The following is a 19,838-nucleotide window of genomic DNA, read 5'->3' as shown; positions in this document are numbered from 1 at the left end:
AAATAAACAAAATAGGGGTGTCCTGAGAACGCTGTCCGTATTGTTTTCTGGCAAGTTGAAAGTGTTCTAAGAGTACTCGTGGTGTTCTGAAATGTTTGTAAATAAACAAAATGGGGGTGTCCTGAGGACGCTGTCCGTATTGTTCGCTGGCAAGTTCAAAGTCTTCTAAGAACACTCGCAGTGTCCTAAAATGTTCATAAATAAACAAAATGGTGGTGTCCTGAGGACACTGTCCCTATTGTTCGCTGAAAAATGGAAAGTGTTCTAAGAACACTCGTGGTGTCCTGAAATGTTCGTAAATAAACAAAATGGGGGTGTCCTGAGGACGCTGTCCGTATTGTTTGCTGGCAAGTTGAATGTGTTCTAAGAGTACTCGCGGTGTTCTGAAATGTTCGTAAATAAAGAAAATGGGGGTGTCCTGAGGAGGCTGTCCGTATTGTTCGCTGGCAAGTTGATAGTGTTCAAAGATCACTTGCGGTGTCCTGAAATGTTTGTAAATAAACAAAATGGGAGTGTACTGAGAACGCTGTCCGTATTGTTCGCTGGCAAGTTCAAAGTGTTCTAACAACACTCGTGTCCCCTAAATGTTCGTAAATAAACGAAAAGGATGTCTCCTGAGGACGCTGTCCATGTTGTTCGCAAGCAAGCTGAAAGTGTTCTAATAGTACTCGCGGTGTTTTGAAATGTTCGTAAATAAACAAAATGGGGGTGTCCTGAGGATCCTGTCCGTATTGTTCGCTGACAAGTTGAAAGTGTTCTAAGAACACTTGCGGTGTCCTAAAATGTTCGTAAATAAACAAAATGGGGGTGTCCCGATGACGGTGTCCGTATTGTTCACTGGCAAGTTGAAAGTGTTCTAAGAGTACTCGCGGTGTTCTGAAATGTTCGTAAATAAACAAAATGGTGGGTGTCCTGAGGACGCTGTCTGTGTTGTTTGCTGGCAAGTTGAAAGTGTTCTAAGAGTACTCATGGTGTTCTGAAATGTTTGTAAATAAACAAAATGGGGTGTCCTGAGGACGCTGTCTGTATTGTTTGCTTGCAAGTTTTGAGAATGTGGTGTCCTGAAATGTTCGGAAATAAATAAAATCGAGGTGTCCTGAGAACGGTATGCCTGTCCGTTTTGTTCGTAGATAAGTTGATAGTGTTCTAAGAACACTCGCGGTGTCCTAAAAGGATCATGAATAAACAAAATGGGGGTGTCCTGAGGACGCTGTCCGTATTGTTCGCTGGCAAGTGTCATGGTCTCTGCTTCCAAAAGGTCAGGGTTTTCCCAACTCCCTTGGAAGCAGATCCATAACCCAGGTTACGAGTGCCAACCAGTCCCAATTGGGACCTTTTGGACCCAGTCCTGGCGCCAGTGGCACCAGGCTCATAAATATGCCCAGTCCCAGCGCTGGAAGCGCCGGGCTCATAATGCTTGGGTGGATTTACCTGCAGCAGACCATGCTGCTTACTTGCCTGCCAGTTGAGCCTCGGATCCTCTTCTGTTTGGAACTACGTTTCCTGTTGGGTGGGGCTGGAGCCACTCCCTAGATTCAGAACACTGGAACTCTTCTGGAAGGCAGGAACTCTTTTCTTACCTGGAACTCTTTTCTTACCTAGGCGTGGCTGTGGAAGGAGACACCTAAGCACTACAGGAGGCTATTTAAACCACACCCGGTGGATGAATCTTGCTTTGCGTTATTCTGCAACCTCTGCAGCAGGACGCTCATCGTGTCTTCTGCATCCGGTCCTGGGCCTAAGGAAAAAGGCTTACCATCCTGAATCCAGTCTTCAGCAACACCTATAAAGACAAGAAAGAACAGGTTAGCATTCCGGCATCTGAAAGGCAAAGGCTTACCATTCTGAATCCAGTCTTCAGCAACACCTATAAAGACAAGAAAGAACAGGTTAGCATTCCGGCATCTGAAAGGCAAAGGCTTACCTACTCTTCGTGCGCTCCGGAGGTCTTCACACTGCATTCCGGCATCTGAAAGACAAAAGCTTACCAACTCTTCGCACGCTCCGGAGGCCTTCGGCGCTGCATCCCGCATCTGAAAGACAAAACAAGGTGCGTTTAAAGACATTGGGGAACTTTAATACTCACGTGCCATTACTCCTTTCCACATCTAATCCAGTGGGTATTCCGGCACCCTGCAGCCGCTCCGAACTCGTACCTGCAAAATAAAAAGACAGTTAGAGCGCATCGTGAAGCAGGCAACAAGCGCTTACTTACGTGCTTCCAGGCGCTTCTATTCATCACACGGGCTCCATCTTCAACTCACTTCAGCCCGTCATCCGCCATCGCCGGAACCCTGCAAAACAAGAGACATCATTACTAAAGACTTTAAAGACATTTGAATGACTCGAAACTTACCGTTCGTGCAGTAAACGACGGACAGCAGTCCTCTGAAGTCAAGAGGCCTGCGCTACCTATCCAGTGAAGAAACTGGTTACAGCACCCTGCCCCGAGGCAGATGGAGAGCTCGGCATTCACTTACCTAATGTGAGAGCGTTAACCTTTGGGGGTCTACAGGAGAGGAGAAGAGGAAAGAGATAGGGACACCCCAATAACCCCAGTTCATTAACCCCATATTTTCTATCTGCAGACATCTTACTCTACACGTCAGGCATACAGTGCACAGAGGTCCAGCCCAAAGAGCCAACCGGGTGCTACACATCACCTTTGAAGATACGGTAGTCGCCCAGTCAAGACCGGCGCCTCTGCGAGAATCAGGTGAGCGTTACAGAACACAAAGCCTACCGCAAAACTCTCGCCCAGGCGCTATGGAAACCTCGGATACTGACCCCCTAGCCCGGTTACTTGGGGAACTAAGGGCAGAAGTGCATGCAGCTCGTCAGGAAACGAATGCTCTAAGAAGGGAACTCATTATTTCCAAGGAGAGAACAGACAATCTTGCTAGACAAGTGCTACAGTCACAAGCCGGACAGACCCCGTTACCCGCATCAGGGGCAAATCTTCCTTCAACATCCTCTATGAATCCAGTGCAGATTAACCTACCTGGGAATGTACCTCTGGCTCCGCCAGAACGATTTTCTGGTGACCCAAAGAGGTTTGCAGTATTTATCAATCAGTGCCGGTTGCACTTCTTATGCCGGCCAGCAGCCTTTCCAACTGATCAAGCAAAAGTAGCTTTTGTACTTTCGTACCTTAGTGGCAATGCGGCAGACTGGTCGATCCCTCTAGTTAATCAAGATGATCCGGTTCTCCATGATTTTCAAGCCTTTCAGCTTAGTATGAAAAAACTGTTCGCAAGACATTCACAGGGGCAGGCCTTGGACAATGAGCTTCTTTCGTTGCGACAAGGTAATGAAGACCTTTTGGCTTATATTGCATCTTTCAATAGACTAATAGTGGAAACTCAATGGCCTGAGGACAAAAGGATTACGCTGTTTTATAGAGGTCTACGTGGAGAGCTCAAAGACGTTTTAGCCCAAGTAGTGAATCCCCCACAAGACTGTTCGGATTATATAGACTTGGTCGTTCAAATAGATCACAGGCTGCAGAACAGGAAGGCCGATCGTTCCAAGTTTGATGCTCGAGTATTTTCCAAACCGCCAACTCCTTCCAAAGGAGTAGACTCCGGGGAACCCATGCAAATAGGGGGTCTGAAAGGTCCTCTAACACAAAGGGAGCGGGAAAGGAGGAAACAGTTGCAATTATGCCTATATTGCGGAAACTCAGGGCACTTTCTTCGAGACTGTCCGGTGAAACCTGCCAAGAAGGCAGTAGGAGCTGCAGTTACCAAAGTTACAAACTCTGAGCAGGGAAACAACCTCGCCCGACAAGAATAGAGGTCCTCTTGCCGAGCGTGAAAACCAGTTCCGTGACCTCGCATTTCGTGATACCTATGGTCCTCATTAGCCCTGATAATCCGGATCGATTACATGCAATTGAAGCTTACGTCGACAGCGGTGCCATCGGCAGTTATGTGGATCATGAAATGGTTTTGAGGATGAATCTAACTCTTTGTCCCAAGGCTGTAAAGGACGTCATTACTACGGTGGATGGTACGGAGATAGCCTCCGGGCCAGTAACGCATACCACTCAAGAGGTGACGCTAGTAAGTCAAGATGGACACCATGAGAAGATTGTGTTCGATGTGATCAAGGCCCCTCAGTTTCAGATTATTCTAGGAATACCTTGGTTAGAGAAACACAATCCTCTGATCGATTGGCGAGCAAGAACGGTCCAGTTTCCAGAATGTGTCTCTACTTGTCACCCTCCACCTGGTGTTGCACTGGCCGCAATTTCTTCAGAGACTCCCCAGTTACCTCCCGAATACCTAGAATACCAAGATGTTTTCCGGAAGGATCAGGCTAACTCTCTACCTCCTCATAGGTCTTATGACTGCCAGATAGACCTGATACCTGGATCTACTCCTCCTTGTAGTAGAATGTATGCCCTCACCGAGCCTGAGAACCTTCACCTTCGACAATACCTGGATCAATACCTGGCAAATGGGTTTATTCGTCCTTCCAAGTCCCCTGCTTCTTCAGCTTTGTTCTTCGTTCCAAAAAAGGAAGGGGACCTTAGAACTTGTATCGATTATCGCTCCCTGAACCAGATCACCGTTAAGAATAGATATCCGTTACCTTTGATCCCTGAACTCCTGGACCAAGTCAGAAAAGCATGCATATATACAAAGCTGGATCTTAGAGGAGCTTACCACTTGGTACGAGTAAAAGAGGGCGATGAATGGAAGACGGCCTTCCGCACCAAGTATGGGCTATTTGAATATCAGGTCATGCCCTTCGGACTTTGCAATGCCCCGGCCGCCTTTCAATATTTTATGAACGATGTCCTCAGAGAGCTCATAGATGTATGTGTTGTTGTTTACATTGACGACATCCTCGTTTATTCTTCATCGGAATCTGAACATCGGAAACACGTGAAAATGGTCCTCGAAAGATTGCATCAACACAAACTTTTCGCTAAGTTGGAAAAATGTGTTTTCAACGTGACTGAAGTTGAATTCTTGGGATTCATATTATCACCTGGCGGAGTGCGTATGGATTCAAAGAAGGTCGATGCAGTTCTCAAATGGCCATCACCATCCTCCATAAAAGGTGTGCAAAGCATGTTAGGCTTCGCTAACTTTTACCGCAGGTTTATCCCCGAATTCTCTCGAATAGTCCAGCCCATCACTGCCTTGTTAAAGAAAAACAAACGTTTTGAATGGTCTACCGAGGCGGAACAAGCTTTCCAGGATTTGAAGACTAAATTTATCTCTGCACCAATCTTAAAACACCCTCGCCCCGAACTCCCCTACATCGTGGAAACTGATGCTTCAAGCCTTGCCATGGGGGCAGTTCTATCACAAAAGGACCCGGTAACCAATCAGTTGCATCCCGTGGCATTTTGGTCCCGCAAATTCTCGCCTCCTGAAATCAATTACACGATTACTGACAAGGAACTTCTGGCTATCAAGTCTGCCTTTAAGGCTTGGCGGCATTATCTGCTGGGGGCCCGACACACCGTTACTGTGATTACGGATCACCGAAACCTGCAATATTTGAAAACCGCAAAAGCCCAATCCTCTAGACAACTCCGTTGGGCATTATTCTTTGCCGAGTTTGACTTCATAATTACCTATCGACCTGGTACAAAGAACGGTAAAGCTGATGCCCTTTCTCGGATGGGAGTGGAAGAACACTTTTTCAACCCTAAACCTGTACCAATCATTCCCGAACAAAGAATTCTGGGTGTAATCGCCACCGAATCCATAGAGGAAGTTAAGGATAAAGCCAGGCAACTTGTAACTCCAGCAGACATACAGAATTGGCATCTGCAGGGAAAGGACTTTGCAGTAAAGGACAACTTATTGTATTTCCAAGAACGATTATACCTACCCAGCACAGATTTACAGAAAAAAGTAATCTCTTGTTATCACGACTCTTTAATGGAAGGTCATCCCGGTATGGCCAAGACCTCAGAAAAGATCAAGCGCTACTTCTGGTGGCCGTCTTGGAAGAAAGATATCAGAGACTTTATAATGTCCTGTGGAGTATGCGCCCAAAACAAGAGTCAAAAGGAAAGACCAGCAGGCCTCTTACGCCCTATTGACATCCCACCTCGCCCTTGGCATACGCTTTCTATGGACTTCATCACCGATCTACCTCCATGCTCCGGATACAATACGATTCTAGTAATCGTGGACTTATTCTCCAAGATGGCGCACTTCATTCCGCTCAAAGGCTTGCCAACAGCAGCAACTCTGGCCCGAGAATTTCTCGAAAACATCGTCCGACTGCACGGTTTTCCTTCGGTTCTAATTTCGGATCGAGGTAGTCAATTTATTTCTCATTTTTGGCGAAGTTGCTGTCGGTCGGCTCAAATTGATGTGAGACTATCGACCAGTCACCACCCTCAGACCGACGGAGAAACCGAGAGGACCAATCAAACTCTGGAACAGTATTTACGCTGCATGCTGCAACAAACTGAAAAAACTTGGAAAGATATCCTTTGGATAGCCGAATATGCCTACAATAACTCTGTCCATTCGGGAACTGGGAAAACCCCGTTTTTTCTTTTGTACGGCAGTCACCCTCGAACCTCGGAGTTGGATCCCCTCCAAGATCTTGAAACACCAGCAGTAGACTACCTGCATTCTACAATCACCCAAGCCTTTAAAGAAGCTGTTTCTCACCTTCAAAGGGCTAAAGAACAATACAAGAAAGGAGCAGATCAACATCGGAAGGAAGCCCCTCACTATCAAGTAGGGGATCAAGTCTGGTTATCCACCAAATATCTATCTCTAAAAGGGCCACGCACATTCAACCCAAGATACCTTGGTCCCTATCCCATCACTACCATAGTAAACCCAGTAGCGGTCAAGTTGGACTTGCCCCCCACATGAAGATACATCCGGTCTTCCACGTCTCTCTATTAAAACCCGTGCAACCTCAAACCCGACTAACCAAATCTCCAAAGCCTATCCTAGTTGATGGAGAACTCGAGTTTGAAGTCAAAAGCATTCTGGACTCCAAGATCTCCAAATCTAAACTATTCTACCTAATTGACTGGAAAGGCTACGGCCCCCAAGAGAGATCCTGGGAACCTGCTGAATATGTCCACGCTCCTCGCCTAATCAAAAGATTTCACCGAACATTTCCTGACAAGCCAAAACCCCCGGAGAAGCCCGGTTTGGGAGGGGCCTTGAGGGGGGGGTACTGTCATGATCTCTGCTTCCAAAAGGTCAGGGTTTTCCCAACTCCCTTGGAAGCAGATCCATAACCCAGGTTACGAGTGCCAACCAGTCCCAATTGGGACCTTTTGGACCCAGTCCTGGCGCCAGTGGCACCAGGCTCATAAATATGCCCAGTCCCAGCGCTGGAAGCGCCGGGCTCATAATGCTTGGGTGGATTCACCTGCAGCAGACCATGCTGCTTACTTGCCTGCCAGTTGAGCCTGGATCCTCTTCTGTTTGGAACTACTTTTCCTGTTGGGTGGGGCTGGAGCCACTCCCTAGATTCAGAACACTGGAACTCTTCTGGAAGGCAGGAACTCTTTTCTTACCAGGAACTCTTTTCTTACCTAGGCGTGGCTGTGGAAGGAGACACCTAAGCACTACAGGAGGCTATTTAAACCACACCCGGTGGATGAATCTTGCTTTGCGTTATTCTGCAACCTCTGCAGCAGGACGCTCATCGTGTCTTCTGCATCCGGTCCTGGGCCTAAGGAAAAAGGCTTACCATCCTGAATCCAGTCTTCAGCAACACCTATAAAGATAAGAAAGAACAGGTTAGCATTCCGGCATCTGAAAGGCAAAGGCTTACCATTCTGAATCCAGTCTTCAGCAACACCTATAAAGACAAGAAAGAACAGGTTAGCATTCCGGCATCTGAAAGGCAAAGGCTTACCTACTCTTCGCACGCTCCGGAGGCCTTCAGCGCTGCATCCCGCATCTGAAAGACAAAACAAGGTGCGTTTAAAGACATTGGGGAACTTTAATACTCACATGCCATTACTCCTTTCCACATCTAATCCAGTGGGTATTCCGGCACCCTGCAGCCGCTCCGAACTCGTACCTGCAAAATAAAAAGACAGTTAGAGCGCATCGTGAAGCAGGCAACAAGCGCTTACTTACGTGCTTCCAGGCGCTTCTATTCATCACACGGGCTCCATCTTCAACTCACTTCAGCTCGTCATCCGCCATCGCCGGAACCCTGCAAAACAAGAGACATCATTACTAAAGACTTTAAAGACATTTGAATGACTCGAAACTTACCGTTCGTGCAGTAAACGACGGACAGCAGTCCTCTGAAGTCAAGAGGCCTGCGCTACCTATCCAGTGAAGAAACTGGTTACAGCACCCTGCCCCGAGGCAGATGGAGAGCTCGGCATTCACTTACCTAAGGTGAGAGCGTTAACCTTTGGGGGTCTACAGGAGAGGAGAAGAGGAAAGAGATAGGGACACCCCAATAACCCCAGTTCATTAACCCCATATTTTCTATCTGCAGACATCTTACTCTACACGTCAGGCATACAGTGCACAGAGGTCCAGCCCAAAGAGCCAACCGGGTGCTACACATCACCTTTGAAGATACGGTAGTCGCCCAGTCAAGACCGGGGCCTCTGCGAGAATCAGGTGAGCGTTACAGCAAGTTCAAAGTGTTCTAACAACACTCATGTCCCCTAAATGTTCGTAAATAAACAAAATGGGGGTGTCCTGAGGACGCTGTCCGTATTGTTCGCTTGCAAGCTGAAAGTGTTCTAAGAATACTTGCAGGGTCCTGAAATGTCCGTAAATAAACGAAAAGGGTGTCTCCTGAGGACGCTGTCCATGTTGTTCGCAAGCAAGCTGAAAGTGTTCTAAGAGTACTCGCGGTGTTCTGAAATGTTTGTAAATAAACAAAATGGGGGTGTCCTGAGGCTGCTGTCCGTATTGTTCGCTGACAAGTTGAAAGTGTTCTAAGAACACTCGCGGTGTCCTAAAATGTTCGTAAATAAACAAAATGGGAGTGTCCCGAGGACGGTGTCCGTATTGTTCACTGGCAAGTTGAAAGTGTTCTAAGAGTACTCATGGTGTTCTGAAATGTTTGTAAATAAACAAAATGGGGTGTCCTGAGGACACTGTCTGTATTGTTTGCTTGCAAGTTTTGAGAATGCGGTGTCCTGAAATGTTCGTAAATAAATAAAATCGAGGTTTCCTGAGAACGGTATGCCTGTCCGTTTTGTTCGTAGATAAGTGGATAGTGTTCTAAGAACACTCGCGGTGTCCTAAAAGGATCATGAATAAACAAAATGGCGGTGTCCGGAGGACGCTGTCCGTATTGTTCCCTGGTAAATTAAAAGTGTTCTAAGAACACTCCCGGTGTCCTGAAATGTTCGTAAATAAACAAAATGGGGTGTCCTGAGGACACTGTCCGTATTGTTCGCTAGCAACTTGAAAGTGTTCTAAGAACACTCACGGTGTCCGGAAATCTTCATAAATAAACAAAATGGGGGTGTCCTGAGGACGCTGTCCGTATTGTTCGCTGACAAGTTGAAAGTGTTCTAAGAACACTTGCGGTGTCCTAAAATGTTTGTAAATAAACAAAATGGGGGTGTCCTGAGGACGGTGTCCGTATTGTTCACTGGCAAGTTGATAGTTTTCTAAGAGTACTCGCGGTGTTCTGAAATGTTCGTAAATAAACAAAATGGTGGGTGTCCTGAGGATGCTGTCCGTATTGTTCGCTGACAAGTTGAAGTGTTCTAAGAACACTCACGGTGTCCTAAAATGTTCGTAAAAAAACAAAATAGGGGTGTCCTGAGAACGCTGTCCGGATTGTTTGCTGGCAAGTTGAAAGTGTTCTAAGAGTACTCGCGGTGTTCTGAAATGTTCGTAAATAAAGAAAATGGGGGTGTCCTGAGGAGGCTGTCCGTATTGTTTGCTGGCAAGTTGATAGTGTTCAAAGATCACTTGCGGTGTCCTGAAATGTTCATAAATAAACAAAATGGGAGTGTACTGAGGACGCTGTCTGTATTGTTCGCTGGCAAGTTCAAAGTGTTCTAACAACACTCGTGTCCCCTAAATGTTCGTAAATAAATGAAAAGGGTGTCTCCTGAGGACGCTGTCCATGTTGTTCGCAAGCAAGCTGAAAGTGTTCTAATAGTACTCGCGGTGTTTTGAAATGTTCGTAAATAAACAAAATGGGGGTGTCCTGAGGATGCTGTCCGTATTGTTCGCTGACAAGTTGAAAGTGTTCTAAGAACACTCGCGGTGTCCTAAAATGTTCGTAAATAAACAAAATGGGGGTGTCCCGATGACGGTGTCCGTATTGTTCACTGGCAAGTTGAAAGTGTTCTAAGAGTACTCGCGGTGTTCTGAAATGTTCGTAAATAAACAAAATGGTGGGTGTCCTGAGGACGCAGTCTGTGTTGTTTGCTGGCAAGTTGAAAGTGTTCTAAGAGTACTCATGGTGTTCTGAAATGTTTGTAAATAAACAAAATGGGGTGTCCTGAGGACGCTGTTTGTATTGTTCGCTGGCAAGTTGAATGTGTTCTAAGAGTACTCGCGGTGTTCTGAAATGTTCGTAAATAAAGAAAATGGGGGTGTCCTGAGGAGGCTGTCCGTATTGTTCGCTGGCAAGTTCAAAGTGTTCTAACAACACTCGTGTCCCCTAAATGTTCGTAAATAAACGAAAAGGGTGTCTCCTGAGGACGCTGTCCATGTTGTTCGCAAGCAAGCTGAAAGTGTTCTAATAGTACTCGCAGTGTTTTGAAATGTTCGTAAATAAACAAAATGGGGGTGTCCTGAGGATCCTGTCCGTATTGTTCACTGGCAAGTTGAAAGTGTTCTAAGAGTACTCGCGGTGTTCTGAAATGTTCGTAAATAAACAAAATGGTGGGTGTCCTGAGGACGCTGTCTGTGTTGTTTGCTGGCAAGTTGAAAGTGTTCTAAGAGTACTCATGGTGTTCTGAAATGTTTGTAAATAAACAAAATGGGGTGTCCTGAGGACGCTGTCTGTGTTGTTTGCTGGCAAGTTGAAAGTGTTCTAAGAGTACTCATGGTGTTCTGAAATGTTTGTAAATAAACAAAATGGGGTGTCCTGAGGACGCTGTCTGTATTGTTTGCTTGCAAGTTTTGAGAATGTGGTGTCCTGAAATGTTCGTAAATAAATAAAATCGAGGTGTCCTGAGAACGGTATGCCTGTCCGTTTTGTTCGTAGATAAGTTGATAGTTTTCTAAGAACACTCGCGGTGTCCTAAAAGGATCATGAATAAACAAAATGGGGGTGTCCTGAGGACGCTGTCCGTATTGTTCGCTGGCAAGTGTCATGGTCTCTGCTTCCATAAGGTCAGGGTTTTCCCAACTCCCTTGGAAGCAGATCCATAACCCAGGTTACGAGTGCCAACCAGTCCCAATTGGGACCTTTTGGACCCAGTCCTGGCGCCAGTGGCACCAGGCTCATAAATATGCCCAGACCCAGCGCTGGAAGCGCCGGGCTCATAATGCTTGGGTGGATTTACCTGCAGCAGACCATGCTGCTTACTTGCCTGCCAGTTGAGCCTCTGATCCTCTTCTGTTTGGAACTACTTTTCCTGTTGGGTGGGGCTGGAGCCACTCCCTAGATTCAGAACACTGGAACTCTTCTGGAAGGCAGGAACTCTTTTCTTACCAGGAACTCTTTTCTTACCTAGGCGTGGCTGTGGAAGGAGGGACCTAAGCACTACAGGAGGCTATTTAAACCACACCCGGTGGATGAATCTTGCTTTGCGTTATTCTGCAACCTCTGCAGCAGGACGCTCATCGTGTCTTCTGCATCCGGTCCTGGGCCTAAGGAAAAAGGCTTACCATCCTGAATCCAGTCTTCAGCAACACCTATAAAGACAAGAAAGAACAGGTTAGCATTCCGGCATCTGAAAGGCAAAGGCTTACCATTCTGAATCCAGTCTTCAGCAACACCTATAAAGACAAGAAAGAACAGGTTAGCATCCGGCATCTGAAAGGCAAAGGCTTACCTACTCTTCGTGCGCTCCGGAGGTCTTCACACTGCATTCCGGCATCTGAAAGACAAAAGCTTACCAACTCTTCGCACGCTCCGGAGGCCTTCGGCGCTGCATCCCGCATCTGAAAGACAAAACAAGGTGCGTTTAAAGACATTGGGGAACTTTAATACTCACGTGCCATTACTCCTTTCCACATCTAATCCAGTGGGTATTCCGGCACCCTGCAGCCGCTCCGAACTCGTACCTGCAAAATAAAAAGACAGTTAGAGCGCATCGTGAAGCAGGCAACAAGCGCTTACTTACGTGCTTCCAGGCGCTTCTATTCATCACACGGGCTCCATTTTCAACTCACTTCAGCCCGTCATCCGCCATCGCCGGAACCCTGCAAAACAAGAGACATCATTACTAAAGACTTTAAAGACATTTGAATGACTCGAAACTTACCGTTCGTGCAGTAAACGACGGACAGCAGTCCTCTGAAGTCAAGAGGCCTGCGCTACCTATCCAGTGAAGAAACTGGTTACAGCACCCTGCCCTGAGGCAGATGGAGAGCTCGGCATTCACTTACCTAATGTGAGAGCGTTAACCTTTGGGGGTCTACAGGAGAGGAGAAGAGGAAAGAGATAGGGACACCCCAATAACCCCAGTTCATTAACCCCATATTTTCTATCTGCAGACATCTTACTCTACACGTCAGGCATACAGTGCACAGAGGTCCAGCCCAAAGAGCCAACCGGGTGCTACACATCACCTTTGAAGATACGGTAGTCGCCCAGTCAAGACCAGCGCCTCTGCGAGAATCAGGTGAGCGTTACAGAACGCAAAGCCTATCGCAAAACTCTCGCCCAGGCGCTATGGAAACCTCGGATACTGACCCCCTAGCCCGGTTACTTGGGGAACTAAGGGCAGAAGTGCATGCAGCTCGTCAGGAAACGAATGCTCTAAGAAGGGAACTCATTATTTCCAAGGAGAGAACAGACAATCTTGCTAGACAAGTGCTACAGTCACAAGCCGGACAGACCCCGTTACCCGCATCAGGGGCAAATCTTCCTTCAACATCCTCTATGAATCCAGTGCAGATCAACCTACCTGGGAATGTACCTCTGGCTCTGCCAGAACGATTTTCTGGTGACCCAAAGAGGTTTGCAGTATTTATCAATCAGTGCCGGTTGCACTTCTTATGCCGGCCAGCAGCCTTTCCAACTGATCAAGCAAAAGTAGCTTTTGTACTTTCGTACCTTAGTGGCAATGCGGCAGACTGGTCGATCCCTCTAGTTAATCAAGATGATCCGGTTCTCCATGATTTTCAAGCCTTTCAGCTTAGTATGAAAAAACTGTTTGCAAGACATTCACAGGGGCAGGCCTTGGACAATGAGCTTCTTTCGTTGCGACAAGGTAATCAAGACCTTTTGGCTTATATTGCATCTTTCAATAGACTAATAGTGGAAACTCAATGGCCTGAGGACAAAAGGATTACGCTGTTTTATAGAGGTCTACGTGGAGAGCTCAAAGACGTTTTAGCCCAAGTAGTGAATCCCCCACAAGACTGTTCGGATTATATAGACTTGGTCGTTCAAATAGATCACAGGCTGCAGAACAGGAAGGCCGATCGTTCCAAGTTTGATGCTCGAGTATTTTCCAAACCGCCAACTCCTTCCAAAGGAGTAGACTCCGGGGAACCCATGCAAATAGGGGGTCTGAAAGGTCCTCTAACACAAAGGGAGAAGGAAAGGAGGAAACAGTTGCAATTATGCCTATATTGCAGAAACTCAGGGCACTTTCTTTGAGACTGTCCGGTGAAACCTGCCAAGAAGGCAGTAGGAGCTGCAGTTACCAAAGTTACAAACTCTGAGCAGGGAAACGACCTCGCCCGACAAGAATAGAGGTCCTCTTGCCGAGCGTGAAAACCAGTTCCGTGACCTCGCATTTCGTGATACCTATGGTCCTCATTAGCCCTGATAATCCGGATCGATTACATGCAATTGAAGCTTACGTCGACAGCGGTGCCATCGGCAGTTATGTGGATCATGAAATGGTTTTGAGGATGAATCTAACTCTTTGTCCCAAGGCTGTAAAGGACGTCATTACTACGGTGGATGGTACGGAGATAGCCTCCGGGCCAGTAACGCATACCACTCAAGAGGTGACGCTAGTAAGTCAAGATGGACAACATGAGAAGATCGTGTTCGATGTGATCAAGGCCCCTCAGTTTCAGATTATTCTAGGAATACCTTGGTTAGAGAAACACAATCCTCTGATCGATTGGCGAGCAAGAACGGTCCAGTTTCCAGAATGTGTCTCTACTTGTCACCCTCCACCTGGTGTTGCACTGGCCGCAATTTCTTCAGAGACTCCCCAGTTACCTCCCGAATACCTAGAATACCAAGATGTTTTCCGGAAGGATCAGGCTAACTCTCTACCTCCTCATAGGTCTTATGACTGCCAGATAGACCTGATACCTGGATCTACTCCTCCTTGTAGTAGAATTTATGCCCTCACCGAGCCTGAGAACCTTCACCTTCGACAATACCTGGATCAATACCTGGCAAATGGGTTTATTCGTCCTTCCAAGTCCCCTGCTTCTTCAGCTTTGTTCTTCATTCCAAAAAAGGAAGGGGACCTTAGAACTTGTATCGATTATCGCTCCCTGAACCAGATCACCGTTAAGAATAGATATCCGTTACCTTTGATCCCTGAACTCCTGGACCAAGTCAGAAAAGCATGCATATATACAAAGCTGGATCTTAGAGGAGCTTACCACTTGGTACGAGTAAAAGAGGGCGATGAATGGAAGACGGCCTTCCGCACCAAGTATGGGCTATTTGAATATCAGGTCATGCCCTTCGGACTTTGCAATGCCCCGGCCGCCTTTCAATATTTTATGAACGATGTCCTCAGAGAGCTCATAGATGTATGTGTTGTTGTTTACATTGACGACATCCTCGTTTATTCTTCATCGGAATCTGAACATCGGAAACACGTGAAAATGGTCCTCGAAAGATTGCGTCAACACAAACTTTTCGCTAAGTTGGAAAAATGTGTTTTCAACGTGACTGAAGTTGAATTCTTGGGATTCATATTATCACCTGGCGGAGTGCGTATGGATTCAAAGAAGGTCGATGCAGTTCTCAAATGGCCATCACCATCCTCCGTAAAAGGTGTGCAAAGCATGTTAGGCTTCGCTAACTTTTACCGCAGGTTTATCCCCGAATTCTCTCGAATAGTCCAGCCCATCACTGCCTTGTTAAAGAAAAACAAACGTTTTGAATGGTCTACCGAGGCGGAACAAGCTTTCCAGGATTTGAAGACTAAATTTATCTCTGCACCAATCTTAAAACACCCTCGCCCCGAACTCCCCTACATCGTGGAAACTGATGCTTCAAGCCTTGCCATGGGGGCAGTTCTATCACAAAAGGACCCGGTAACCAATCAGTTGCATCCCGTGGCATTTTGGTCCCGCAAATTCTCGCCTCCTGAAATCAATTACACGATTACTGACAAGGAACTTCTGGCTATCAAGTCTGCCTTTAAGGCTTGGCGGCATTATCTGCTGGGGGCCTGACACACCGTTACTGTGATTACGGATCACCGAAACCTGCAATATTTGAAAACCGCAAAAGCCCAATCCTCTAGACAACTCCGTTGGGCATTATTCTTTGCCGAGTTTGACTTCATAATTACCTATTGACCTGGTACAAAGAACGGTAAAGCTGATGCCCTTTCTCGGATGGGAGTGGAAGAACACTTGATCAACCCTAAACCTGTACCAATCATTCCCGAACAAAGAATTCTGGGTGTAATCGCCACCAAATCCATAGAGGAAGTTAAGGATAAAGCCAGGCAACTTGTAACTCCAGCAGACATACAGAATTGGCATCTGCAGGGAAAGGACTTTGCAGTAAAGGACAACTTATTGTATTTCCAAGAACGATTATACCTACCCAGCACAGATTTACAGAAAAAAGTAATCTCTTGTTATCACGACTCTTTAATGGAAGGTCATCCCGGTATGGCCAAGACCTCAGAAAAGATCAAGCGCTACTTCTGGTGGCCGTCTTGGAAGAAAGATATCAGAGACTTTATAATGTCCTGTGGAGTATGCACCCAAAACAAGAGTCAAAAGGAAAGACCAGCAGGCCTCTTACGCCCTATTGACATCCCACCTCGCCCTTGGCATACGCTTTCTATGGACTTCATCACCGATCTACCTCCATGCTCCGGATACAATACGATTCTAGTAATCGTGGACTTATTCTCCAAGATGGCGCACTTCATTCCGCTCAAAGGCTTGCCAACAACAGCAACTCTGGCCCGAGAATTTCTCGAAAACATCGTCCGACTGCACGGTTTTCCTTCGGTTCTAATTTCGGATCGAGGTAGTCAATTTATTTCTCATTTTTGGCGAAGTTGCTGTCGGTCGGCTCAAATTGATGTGAGACTATCGACCAGTCACCACCCTCAGACCGACGGACAAACCGAGAGGACCAATCAAACTCTGGAACAGTATTTACGCTGCATGCTGCAACAAACTGAAAAAACTTGGAAAGATATCCTTTGGATAGCCGAATATGCCTACAATAACTCTGTCCATTCGGGAACTGGGAAAACCCCGTTTTTTCTTTTGTACGGCAGTCACCCTCGAACCTCGGAGTTGGATCCCCTCCAAGATCTTGAAACACCAGCAGTAGACTACCTGCATTCTACAATCACCCAAGCCTTTAAAGAAGCTGTTTCTCACCTTCAAAGGGCTAAAGAACAATACAAGAAAGGAGCAGATCAACATCGGAAGGAAGCCCCTCACTATCAAGTAGGGGATCAAGTCTGGTTATCCACCAAATATCTATCTCTAAAAGGGCCACGCACATTCAACCCAAGATACCTTGGTCCCTATTCCATCACTACCATAGTAAACCCAGTAGCGGTCAAGTTGGACTTGCCCCCGCACATGAAGATACATCCGGTCTTCCACGTCTCTCTATTAAAACCCGTGCAACCTCAAACCCGACTAACCAAATCTCCAAAACCTATCCTAGTTGATGGAGAACTCGAGTTTGAAGTCAAAAGCATTCTGGACTCCAAGATCTCCAAATCTAAACTATTCTACCTAATTGACTGGAAAGGCTACGGCCCCCAAGAGAGATCCTGGGAACCTGCTGAATATGTCCACGCTCCTCGCCTAATCAAAAGATTTCACTGAACATTTCCTGACAAGCCAAAACCCCCGGAGAAGCCCGGTTTGGGAGGGGCCTTGAGGGGGGGTACTGTCATGATCTCTGCTTCCAAAAGGTCAGGGTTTTCCCAACTCCCTTGGAAGCAGATCCATAACCCAGGTTACGAGTGCCAACCAGTCCCAATTGGGACCTTTTGGACCCAGTCCTGGCGCCAGTGGCACCAGGCTCATAAATATGCCCAGTCCCAGCGCTGGAAGCGCCGGGCTCATAATGCTTGGGTGGATTTACCTGCAGCAGACCATGCTGCTTACTTGCCTGCCAGTTGAGCCTCTGATCCTCTTCTGTTTGGAACTACTTTTCCTGTTGGGTGGGGCTGGAGCCACTCCCTAGATTCAGAACACTGGAACTCTTCTGGAAGGCAGGAACTCTTTTCTTACCAGGAACTCTTTTCTTACCTAGGCGTGGCTGTGGAAGGAGACACCTAAGCACTACAGGAGGCTATTTAAACCACACCCGGTGGATGAATCTTGCTTTGCGTTATTCTGCAACCTCTGCAGCAGGACGCTCATCGTGTCTTCTGCATCCGGTCCTGGGCCTAAGGAAAAAGGCTTACCATCCTGAATCCAGTCTTCAGCAACACCTATAAAGACAAGAAAGAACAGGTTAGCATTCCGGCATCTGAAAGGCAAAGGCTTACCATTCTGAATCCAGTCTTCAGCAACACCTATAAAGACAAGAAAGAATAGGTTAGCATTCCGGCATCTGAAAGGCAAAGGCTTACCTACTCTTGGTGCGCTCCGGAGGTCTTCACACTGCATTCCGGCATCTGAAAGACAAAAGCTTACCAACTCTTCGCACGCTCCGGAGGCCTTCGGCGCTGCATCCCGCATCTGAAAGACAAAACAAGGTGCGTTTAAAGACATTGGGGAACTTTAATACTCACGTGCCATTACTCCTTTCCACATCTAATCCAGTGGGTATTCCGGCACCCTGCAGCCGCTCCGAACTCGTACCTGCAAAATAAAAAGACAGTTAGAGCGCATCGTGAAGCAGGCAACAAGCGCTTACTTACGTGCTTCCAGGCGCTTCTATTCATCACACGGGCTCCATCTTCAACTCACTTCAGCCCGTCATCCGCCATCGCCGGAACCCTGCAAAACAAGAGACATCATTACTAAAGACTTTAAAGACATTTGAATGACTCGAAACTTACCGTTCGTGCAGTAAACGACGGACAGCAGTCCTCTGAAGTCAAGAGGCCTGCGCTACCTATCCTGTGAAGAAACTGGTTACAGCACCCTGCCCCGAGGCAGATGGAGAGCTCGGCATTCACTTACCTAAGGTGAGAGCGTTAACCTTTGGGGGTCTACAGGAGAGGAGAAGAGGAAAGAGATAGGGACACCCCAATAACCCCAGTTCATTAACCCCATATTTTCTATCTGCAGACATCTTACTCTACACGTCAGGCATACAGTGCACAGAGGTCCAGCCCAAAGAGCCAACCGGGTGCTACACATCACCTTTGAAGATACGGTAGTCGCCCAGTCAAGAGCGGCGCCTCTGCGAGAATCAGGTGAGCGTTACAGCAAGTTCAAAGTGTTCTAACAACACTCATGTCCCCTAAATCTTTGTAAATAAACAAAATGGGGGTGTCCTGAGGACGCTCTCCGTATTGTTTGCTTGCACGCTGAAAGTGTTCTAAGAATACTGGCAGTGTCCTGAAATGTCCGTAAATAAACGAAAAGGGTGTCTCCTGAGGACGCTGTCCATGTTGTTCGCAAGCAAGCTGAAAGTGTTCTAAGAGTACTCGCGGTGTTCTGAAATGTTCGTAAATGAACAAAATGGGGGTGTCCTGAGGATGCTGTCCGTATTGTTCGCTGACAAGTTGAAAGTGTTCTAAGAACACTTGCGGTGTCCTAAAATGTTCGTAAATAAACAAAATGGGTGTGTCCCGAGGACGGTGTCCGTATTGTTCACTGGCAAGTTGAAAGTGTTCTAAGAGTACTCATGGTGTTCTGAAATGTTTGTAAATAAACAAAATGGGGTGTCCTGAGGACGCTGTCTGTATTGTTTGCTTGCAAGTTTTGAGAATGCGGTGTCCTGAAATGTTCGTAAATAAATAAAATCGAGGTTTACTGAGAACGGTATGCCTGTCCGTTTTGTTCGTAGATAAGTTGATAGTGTTCTAAGAACACTTGCGGTGTCCTAAAAGGATCATGAATAAACAAAATGGGGGTGTCCTGAGGACGCTGTCCGTATTGTTCGCTGGCAAGTTCAAAGTGTTCTAACAACACTCGTGTCCCCTAAATGTTCGTAAATAAACAAAATGGGGGTGTCCTGAGGACGCTGTCCGTATTGTTCGCTTGCAAGCTGAAAGTGTTCTAAGAATACTTGCAGTGTCCTGAAATGTCCGTAAATAAACGAAAAGGGTGTCTCCTGAGGACGCTGTCCATGTTGTTCGCAAGCAAGCTGAAAGTGTTCTAAGAGTACTCGCGGTGTTCTGAAATGTTCGTAAATAAACAAAATGGGGGTGTCCTGAGGCTGCTGTCCGTATTGTTCGCTGACAAGTTGAAAGTGTTCTAAGAACACTCGCGGTGTCCTAAAATGTTCGTAAATAAACAAAATGGGAGTGTCCCGAGGACGTTGTCCGTATTGTTCACTGGCAAGTTGAAAGTGTTCTAAGAGTACTCATGGTGTTCTGAAATGTTTGTAAATAAACAAAATGGGGTGTC

Source organism: Ambystoma mexicanum, chromosome 7q, assembly GCF_040938575.1.
Source record: "Ambystoma mexicanum isolate Mex_15411 chromosome 7q, UKY_AmexF1_1, whole genome shotgun sequence".
NCBI lineage: Eukaryota > Metazoa > Chordata > Amphibia > Caudata > Ambystomatidae > Ambystoma > Ambystoma mexicanum.
This window is presented reverse-complemented; position numbering follows the sequence as displayed.